The sequence below is a fragment of the Lactuca virosa genome, chromosome 2 (genome assembly GCF_052849685.1).
Source record: "Lactuca virosa cultivar CGN04683 chromosome 2, Lactuca_virosa_CGN04683_v6, whole genome shotgun sequence".
Classification (NCBI taxonomy): Eukaryota; Viridiplantae; Streptophyta; class Magnoliopsida; order Asterales; family Asteraceae; genus Lactuca; species Lactuca virosa.
The window spans coordinates 36,170,190-36,180,835 of record NC_136427.1 but is presented as its reverse complement, the minus strand read 5'-3'; the positions used below and the strand labels follow the sequence as shown (position 1 = coordinate 36,180,835).

Below are 10,646 nucleotides of genomic sequence, written 5' to 3'. Positions count from 1 at the left end.
TATATCTGCAAGAATAACTTCAGAAACCGATCAACAATCGTAGCTCTTTCAAGGTCTCGCGGAACTGAGTTGACGATGATATTCCATTTAAGATAAGTGATCATATAATCCTCTGTTCTAGATATCAGCCGGACAAATACATGGAACAATGTCTTACTTATTGTCCAGCAGTTTGTTTCCCGATTTCCTATTTGTTTCACATAGAACTTAAGTGAACAGATCAACTTAGTTCTGACCGGGCCCGGTACATGGGTCAACACAAAATCATTGAGGGGGCCAGATATCGCTTCTAATCCAAGAAGGAGCAGATAAACTTCGACTCATATGCTTGTTCTTCTACTTGATGAATCATACACAAAGGTACGTTTTATAACATCGAGTTACCAATGCGTTTTCGTACGATCAATGTATAACCAACTCATAGGCAACAAGTTATATCTTTAGGTTTGAAGATTTATATGATATTACCATCTCACGATCACTCAAGATAAATTCCATGAAGTGATACCAGTGAGCGTGGGTTGAATCCAATACTCAGAACTTATGAGCACCCATGAGTGTTGTAGCACCACTTTGTCCAACATCTTAGACCTCTACAAGCCAACCCATGACAGTCTTGATTCATATCTACTTCCAATATATGACCGACTGTGGATGATTTGAATAACTTAGTCATTCTTGAAGAGTGACTTAGTTATTCTGGAAGTCAAAACATGCAAAGTGAAACACAAGAATAATCGAATCCAATATGGTCTCAGAACTTATGAATATAAATAAAACATCTTTTATTTATCACCATATTGATTACCCATCATTCATTGCATACTGTTTCAAACTATCAACTTTATACTTGAATTAAAAAACAATAGTTGTCTCATGCTCCGAGAATGTACACTATGTTTTTCCTATGATCTTTACTCTGTGAAATAGATCAATTGAACATGATTCCAGTGATACTCATTTCACAATCCCAAATCTTTACCGCAAATGAAAGAATTCCAAATTCCTGCCATTTACCTAAATCTGTTAGATTCTAAACTTATATGCATTCGTCCTCTTATTTGTTTTATTGACTATTAACTTTTTTTTATTGACCACTAAATTTCATTGAAATATAACTTATTTGTTTTCTATAGACCAATGACCATACAATATAATATATTTTGAGTGACCAAATATATTTTTATGTTATGGGCAATTAAACTGCTATTTATTAATCATATTTCATTTTAGCCCTTTAATTATATTTTATTTTAAATATTTTTTATTTATTTACTAATCAACTATTTCTATCAAATACATAATGACATTTTATTTATGAAACATAAATTTATAACGATTGTATATTACTTTTAAATCTATTTTATAACTATGACATATTAATTACTTCATATTAATTTTTCCGAACGATGTATTGTAAAATATTCCTTCGAAACAATATATTGTAATATTTCTAATTATTTAAAATAAGATGTGTTTAAAAAATAACTAATTAAAATGATGCGAATTTTGTAGAACATTTTAAATAGATATGAATAAATTAGTAAGGTATTGTGGTTAAAAAGCTAAAAAAGTTTCAAAAATAAATTAGATTTTATATTTTTAAAATATTCTTTTTGAATCTAATAAAAAACTATTTTGAGTTTGCTGAATATTTTTTCACTAGTTGGTTTTTTAGTTTGAAAAATACTTTTTTTTTACTAAGTGGACTTATTGGTTTTTCAAAATAATAAGTTTTTTAAAACGGAGATGCTCTTTAAATCATATTAGTAGACAATGACTTGACAACTCACATATGCACAGACAAGAAGCATCGTACGCATTCGTTTGTAGCGAAACCACACACATCCACTCCTACACACACCGACACTCAATTTATACATATAATCATACATCAGATAATGTTTCACCATCATAGCATACTCTAAAGTCTAAAGGTACGTAACAGTTCGATGACATTAGCTCTTTTTGTTCTTTTGACTAGCAACACTATACCTTTAATTTCCTGAAACCTTTAATGGCGTCTTCATCTTCATCATCTGCTATACCAACTAGAATATGGACACATGATGTATTCCTAAGCTTTAGGGGAGAAGACACTCGCAACAGCTTTGTAGATCATCTTTATACGGCTCTAGATCAAAGAGGAATAAACATGTTCAAAGACGATCTGGCGCTCGATAAAGGGAAACCGATCTCCAGGGAGCTGCTGAAAGCCATTGAAGAATCGAGGTTTGCTGTGGTTGTTTTCTCTAAAAACTATGCGGACTCTTCATGGTGTTTGGATGAGCTTGTCAAAATCATGGAATGCCAAGATCAGATGGGACAGATGGTGTTACCGGTGTTCTATCACACAGATCCATCCGATGTGCGTGGAGTGAAAAGAGACTTCCACACTGCCTTTCAGAAACACCAGGGCAGGTTTAAAGGAGATATGGATAGAGTGAACAAGTGGAGGAAAGCTTTAGCTGCAGCTGCTGGTTTATCTGGCTGGCATATCAAGGAAACAGGCAATTATCAGTAAGTTTTCCTAGATCTGTTGCTTGACTTACTCACAGGAACTTATGAACACAGTATCTATCATTTTACCAGGTTACTGTGCTACCAATGACAAGGATCTTCTGCAAAACCATTTGTTATCCAACTGTATTATGTGCTAATTTCTTTCAACCGATTGAATTGCGATTTCATATATTTACAATTCTAGTCTTTCTGTAGTGGCGAATCTTGCTAGATCTACAGCTTCGTTACATACATGGACCTGTTGACATAGTTTATTATGTTCTATTAGATTATTAACGATAAGGATTTTGTTCAAAACCATTTGTGATCCAGCTGTAGGATGGACTAATTTTTATTAACCAATTTAGTTCGTTTTCATCTATTTAGCATGCTAACCTTAATTTCAAACCTGTACAGGGGAGAATCTGCCATCGTCATCGAGATTGTGGAAAAGATCTTATATGGTACACGACCATGTGATATGGAGAAAAATTTTAATTGGTATCAAGTCTCGTATAGAGGAATTATATTCATTATTGTGTATGGAAGCAGCAAAAAAGGTGCGCTTTATAGGGATATTGGGAATGGGAGGAATTGGTAAGACAACTATCGCTCAAGCTTTATTTCGAAGAATTGCTCATAAGTTTTAGGGTTGTAGCTTTGTTGAAGATGTCAGAGAAAATAGTTCTGGTAAAAAAGGTGTACGTGACTTACAAGAACAGATTCTAAGAGATACTTTAGTGACAGGTCGCCATGATTTTCCGAAGGGTCCTGAGCATGGAGCCAATGTGATACGAAGACGACTTTGCAAAAAAAAGGTTCTTCTAGTTCTTGATGATGTGGATGATGTTGAGCAGTTAGAGTTCCTAGCTGCAACACATGAGTGGTTTGGTCCTGGAAGTAGAATCATTATAACCACTAGAGATGAGCGTTTACTATTAGATGCAAATGTCATTTACATGTTGGAATAATTCAGAAATTAGTTTTTAAAATTAGTTTATGTCATGTTTTTGTGTTTTGAATAATTCAAAGTCATGTGGGCTATTGAATCCGAGTCTTATGCCACTAGGGGTAGTTGGAGTCTTTTTAGCTTTTTTTTAGTTTAAATAGCTTTGCAGTATGTACGTTGAGGTGATCTCTCCAAATTTCAATTCAGTAAACATAAAGCTTTCAGCTTTAACCATTGTGCTCTGTTTTTTCTTTTCTTGCCCTGTTACTGTTCCATTGTTAAACAAAGGTTGCAGGCTTGTGAGAAGCCTTCATTTGGTATCAGAGCATACCTGGTACATGCCCAAGTATCAACCTAGAAAAGAAGAAATGGCAGGCAGTGGCAGCAATGGGAATGGTGACAAAGACGGGCAAATCACCTTGCACTACCCGATGTTGACAAGAAGCAATTCCAGCGCATGGGCAATCAAGATGAGGGTCTTTATGTTGGCCCAGGGTGTTTCGGATGCAGTAGAACCCAGAACAGCCAACACTCTTGTTGAAGCAAAGAAGGACAATATGGCCTTGGCTGCCATTTATCAGGGGATACCTGAGGATTTGCTCATGACATTGGCGGAGAAGAAGACTGCCAAAGAAGCCTGGGAAGCTCTCAAAGTTATGTTTGTAGGGGCAGATAGGGTGAAGGTTGCAAGGATTCAAACACTCAAGGCTGAATTAGAAGCCATGAGCATGAAGGAAACGGAAAGTGTTGATGACTTCACCGGAAAAGTCATCAACACAGTCAGCACATTACGAACCTTGGGAGATAAGGTAGAAGAATCTCAAGTTGTGAAGAAGTTACTGAGGGCAGTATCGTCCAAATTTCTTCAGATTGCCTCGACACACGAGCAATTTGGAGACTTGGAATCAATGTCCGTTGAAGAGGTGATCAGGAGACTCAAAGCATATGAAGAACGCATGAAGAGCACGGGTGAAAGTGATGATCGGAAGCTCCTGTTAACTCATAAAGAATGGTCCGATAGAAATAAAAAGAAGTCAGATGGTGACTCAAAGCAAAGATCAAACCGTGGTGGATCGGGTGGAACACGTGGCGGTCGTGGCAGAGGTAGAGGAAGAAACGGAGGAGGACGTGGTGGTCGCGGTGGAAGAGGCGGAACATATCACCACAAGGATGGCAATCCCGGTGCATCAAGTAGTCGTGACAAAAGTGACATTCAGTGCTATAATTGCCAAGACTATGGGTATTATGCATCTGAATGTAAGAACCCACGAAAAGAACGAAGCCATGAAACAAACCTGATTCGAGAACACGGTGATAATGAGCCTGCACTACTGCTGTCATGCTGTGACAATGATGGAGAAATTGGTCAGGTGTTTTTAAATGAAGAAAAAATAACTCCAGAACTAAGGAAACAAGGAGATGATGTGAGAAGATCAAGTATATGGTATCTAGATACAGGAGCAAGTAATCACATGACGGGAGATAAACACAAGTTTAGAACTCTAAATGAAACAGTCCAGGGATATGTGAAGTTTGGCAATGAAGCAAGAGTTAGAATTGAAGGAAAAGGCTCAATTGTGTTTCAATGCAAGGATGGTGGGCAACGAAAATTGAATGAGGTATATTATATACCTGATTTATGCAGTAACATAATTAGTCTGGGCCAATTAGCGGAAGGCGAAGATGAAATCAGAATCAAGGATCCATACTTATGGGTCCATGATCCAGTTGGAAAGTTGTTAATGAAAGTTCGAAGAGCACATAATCGTCTTTACAAGATAGAGATGGAAGAAACAGGTGGGATGTGCTTAACTACTCAAGTTGATGATACTGTATGGCTGTGGCACAAGAGATTGGGCCATATCAACTTTAATTCGATGAAGAACATGGTGGATAAGAAGATGATTGAAGGAATGCCGGAGATAAAAGTTCCTTCACAACCTTGTGAAGGGTGCTTGGTTGGGAAACAAACGAGAAGTCCATTTCCTACACACACCAATTACAAAGCCAAGAAGAGGCTTTAACTCCTTCACGATGACTTATGTGGGCCAGTCACACCACCTACACCCTCAGGTTACAAGTACTTCATGTTATTAGTTGATGACTATAGCAGAGTAATGTGGGTTTACTTATTGAGATCAAAGGATGAAGCCCTGCAAATCTTCAAGAACTTTAGGGAGAAGGTAGAAATTGAAACTGGGGAAAAAGTGAAAGCTTTGAGAACAGATCGTGGAGGAGAATTCCTTTCTAATGAGTTCACCATGTACTGCAACAAAACCGGGTTGGAGAGACACTACACAGCTCCATACTCCCCACAACAAAATGGGGTAGTGGAGAGGCGAAATCGAACGGTTCTAGAGATAGTGAGGTGTAATTTGAAGACTATGGAGATGCCAGACGTATTATGGGGAGAAGCTGTGACACACTCTGTCTATGTTCTGAACAGAGCACACACCAAAGCGTTAAAGAAGGAAACCCCATACGAGATATGGACCGGGAGAAAACCACACATCGAACACCTCAGAGTATTCGGATGTGTCGCTCACATGAAGATCGCGAAAAGTCATTTGAAGAAGCTGGAAGACAGAAGCGTTTGTCTGGTTCATCTAGGAATCGAAAAAGGATCGAAAGCCTATAGGCTATTGGACCCAGATACTGGGAAATTGTATGTGAGTCGTGATGTAGTCTTTGAAGAACAAATAAGTTGGAGGTGGGAGAAAAGCGCAAAGATCAGAACAACGCCTGGCATGATCTTTACCGTCGAAGGTTTTGACTTTGACGAGGAGATATATGATGATGAAGGCGAGTGGGACGGTGAAGGAGAATGGGTCCCGGATACTCCAGATCAGCAAATTGGGTCATCATCGTCTAATTGGGCCGACGGTGTGCAGTCCAATGTATTGGGTCAATCACAAATAAGCCCATCGGGTAGTCCGATACCATCAAATACCCCAGTCGCACAGAATACTCCCATCACGATCGATTCATCGACTCAATCAGCGACTCCGAGCACCGATTCTAGCTCGACGGGTGGTGGTGCTCCAAAGCGATTCAGGTTACTTACAGACCTGTACGATAGCACCCAGGAAATTCATGTACCTCCTGAAGATTTGATGTTGATTCGAAACAATGAAGAACCCACATCATACCTGGAGGCTAGTAAGAAAAAGGAATGGCGAGATGCAATGGATGCAGAATTAGCATCGATTGAAAGAAACAAAACATGGAGGCTGGTCGATCTTCCAAAGAATCATAAGGCTATTGGCTTGAAGTGGGTCTTCAAATTGAAAAAGGATCCAAGTGGAAGAAATGTCAAGCACAAAGCCAGGATTGTAGCGAAGGGGTATGTCCAAAGGCACGGGATCGATTACGATGAGGTATTTGCCCCTGTAGCTAGAATTGATACAATACGCCTCATTTTAGCCCTAGCAGGTTCAAACGGATGGAAGGTTCACCATCTGGATGTCAAATCGGCATTCCTGAATGGAAACCTAGAAGAGGAAGTCTATGTTAGTCAACCTGATGGTTATCAGAAGAAAGGCTCAGAAGAAAGGCCAAGGACACAAGGTGTATAAGCTATCCAAAGCCCTTTACGGGCTCAAACAAGCCCCTAGGGCTTGGAATGCTTGCCTGGATCGACATATGAAGAACATGGGTTTCACAAGATGTGCCCATGAGTACTCTGTCTATACCAAGAGGTATGATAAACATGTCCTGATTATAGGGGTATATGTAGATGACTTAATTGTCACAGGGAGTTGCCCTAAAAGTGTTCAGATGTTTAAGAAGGAGATGAACACTAAGTTTGAAATGAGTGACCTGGGACTTTTGACTCACTACTTGGGGATTGAAGTGAGTCAAAAGGAAGATGGGATTACCTTAAAACAGGAGTCATATGCCAAAAACTTGCTTATCAAAACTGGTATGCAAGAATGTAATTCCACAAAGACCCCTATGGAACACAAGCTTAAGCTCTGGAAAGAAGATGAATCTGAATTGGTAAATCCCACAGAATACCGAAGTATAGTGGGTGGACTGAGGTACCTAACACATACCAGGCCAGACATAACTTTTGCAGTGGGAATTGTAAGTCGGTTCATGGAGAAGCCAACTATGAAGCACCTACAAGCAGTGAAGGGCATTTTGAGGTACATAAAGGGCACTCTAAACTTTGGTTTGAAGTACTCAAAAGGGAAGGAAAATGTCACACTAAAAGGGTACACAGACAGTGATTTGGCAAATGACGTCAATGATCGAAGAAGCACAGGAGGCATGGTATTCTACATGAATGAGAACTTGATCACTTGGGCTTCACAAAAGTAGAGGTGTGTGGCACTCTCCACCTGTGAAGCAGAATTTATGGCTGCCACCATGGCAGCCTGTCAAGGAATTTGGCTCAGGAGATTGCTCAGTGAGATAACCGGACAGAAGTTGCCATCTGTTGAACTGAAGGTTGACAACAAATCCTCACTATATTTAATGAAAAACCCTGTCTTCCACGGGAGGAGCAAGCACATAGATATCCGGTTCCACTTTATCCGAGAATGTGTTGAGAATGGGGACATTTTGGTCTCTCATATTTGCAGCAAGGAGCAGAAAGCAGATGTCCTGACCAAGTCACTGGGAAAACTAAAGTTTGAGGAGATGCGAAGTCTCCTTGGAATAATGGAGGTATGATTTCTGAATTAGGGAGGAGAATGTTGGAATAATTCAGAAATTAGTTTTTAAAATTAGTTTATGTCATGTTTTTGTGTTTTGAATAATTCAAAGCCATGTAGGCTATTGAATCCGAGTCTTATGCCACTAGGGGTAGTTGGAGTCTTTTTAGTTTTTTTTTTAGTTTAAATAGCTTTGCAGTATGTACGTTGAGGTGATCTCTCCAAATTTCAATTCAGTAAACATAAAGCTTTCAGCTTTAACATTGTGCTCTGTTTTTTCTTTTCTTTCCCTGTTACTGTTCCATTGTTAAACAAAGGTTGCAGGCTTGTGAGAAGCCTTCATTACAGACCTGATTTTTTATGTAAGAGTGAAGTTGTAGAGCTCTTCTGTAGGCATGCTTTTCGGAAAAGTAGCCCTCCTGAAGGGTATGAGGTTCTCTCAGAACGCGTAATACGATATGCCGGCTGCCTTCCTTTAGCCCTGAAAGTGTTAGGTGCATTCTTCCGTGGAGGAGAAGTAAGTGTGTGGGAAAGTGCTTTAGATAGATTAGCCGAAGTACCAGATGGTAAGATTCTTGACAAACTGAAGTTAAGTTTTGATGGGCTGCATGTTCTTGAGAAACAAATATTCCTAGACATTGCATGTTTCTTCAAAGGGAAAGAGTTAGAACATGTAACTAGAGTACTCGATAGTTTTGGTTATCACCCGGGGAAGGGGGTTAGTGTTCTTATTGAAAAATGGCTTACAACCGTTTCAAATAAAAAGCTAGATATGCATGATCTCATACAGGAAATGGGTTGGCAAATAGTTCTTGAGAGTTTCCTGGATAGCAGGTTATGGAAACTTGATCAGATCCATGATTTTATCAAGGGAAAGAAGGTAAAATTAATTACTGTCTTTAAAAGTTGTTTTCTTCGTTTCTATTCATTTATGTTTCTAGAATGGACTGGGCACATGGATTTGATCATAGCTAGTTCTTTGTAGCAGAAGCGAAAAACAATTGAAGCCATAATGATGATGGACAATGAATACCTTGTTGATGACTATGATGGAAACTTGGCTACTCGTGCTGATGTTTTTGCAAATATGAAAAATCTTCGGCTTCTTAATATTGATGGGAAATTCACTTCTACCATACCTTCCTTTCTCCCCGACGAGTTGCGATGGCTTCGTTGGACTGAGTACCCATTCTTGACTCTGTCGTTAGCAGATAGGTGGAAGCTTGTTGGGCTTGAAATGGCGGAAGGAGACCTCAAATATTTACGGAAGGGGGAAAAGGTATTTGGCTTTCTATTTGTATTGATTATGAAACGACCTCAATATTAAGTTTTTTTTTTTCAATTTTTGTTTTACTCGTCAGATTCTACCAAACTTGAAATTCGTTCACCTCGAATGGTTGTCCGGCCTCACATCATTTCCAGATGTATCTGGGGCCCCAAATATTGAGAGGTTAATCTTGTCAAACTGTTGGAAATTGGAGGATGTTCACGAGTCTCTTGGATCTCACAGAAGGCTTGTTTACTTGGATATGAATGGTTGCAGTAGGCTCATGCGTCTTCCATCCAGGCTTGAGATGGAATCCTTGGAGACTCTAATTCTCTCTGGATGCAAGAGTCTTGAAAGATTCCCGGAAGTCTCCCCATGTGCGGTTAAACTATCAGAAATAAATCTTGATTATTGCTCTAACATAATAGAGTTGCCGTCATCAATAAGATACTTGTCTGGATTAAGATTCTTAACTCTCGCAAACTGTGTGAAGCTTAGCAACATACCAAACTCAATTTGTGGCTTAAAATATCTCAAGTGCCTTCGTCTTCACAACTGCGTAAAATTGAAAAATCTTCCAAAGAAGCTTCAAAAAATGAAATTGTTAGAAGAGCTCTGGTTAGGATTTGATGACTTTAATAGGCCAGAGACGTGTGTTGGTTTTCATATTTTCAGAGCTTTGTCGTCGTTAAGAAAATTAGATCTCAGTCGGAGGCAAATTGGAGAGGAAAGTTTCCCTGAAAATCCTGATGCATTTTCCTCCTTAGAAGAATTATATTTAAGTGGCAACTCTAAATTAGTCCAGTTACCATCAATCATTAGCCATCTCTCACGTCTTAAACGCCTAGAGTTGAATCGGCACAACCAATATGAAATTTTGGGTATGCTTCCATCAACCATACAAGTGTTGAAAGCAAATGATTGTACCTCATTGAGAAAGATCGGAGATATATCAATAGTGCATAAATGGTTGTATAAGATATGGATAACTAATTGCAAGAAACTCCTAGAGGATGAAGAAAATCATAGGTATCTTACTAAGATGTCGCAACTATCTTTCATTATGGTGATTCCTCTATCCCTCTTATCCCATTTGATTTATTAAGGCTGCATTTATTACATGGACTCGACCGGATTGAACTGGACGAGACTAGACAAGCTTTGTACTGCATTTATTACATGGACTCGACCGGATTGAACTGGACGAGACTAGACAAGCTTTGTACGGCTCGTTTCTATATATATATATATATATATATATATATATATA

At 38.9% G+C, this 10,646-nt stretch overlaps 1 pseudogene across 1 annotated transcript in view; it reads left to right on the top strand.

Annotated features, from left to right (window-relative positions):
- The first annotated feature begins 1,794 nt into the window (after positions 1 to 1,794).
- LOC145157371 (TMV resistance protein N-like) overlaps positions 1,795 to 10,646 on the top strand; it is a 28,821-nt pseudogene continuing 19,969 nt past the window's right edge. The window contains exons 1-5 of the transcript XR_013737183.1: positions 1,795 to 2,520; positions 2,920 to 3,463; positions 8,458 to 8,989; positions 9,098 to 9,388; positions 9,471 to 10,442. The product of XR_013737183.1 is annotated as a TMV resistance protein N-like (transcript). The remainder of the gene's footprint in view (positions 2,521 to 2,919; positions 3,464 to 8,457; positions 8,990 to 9,097; positions 9,389 to 9,470; positions 10,443 to 10,646) is intronic.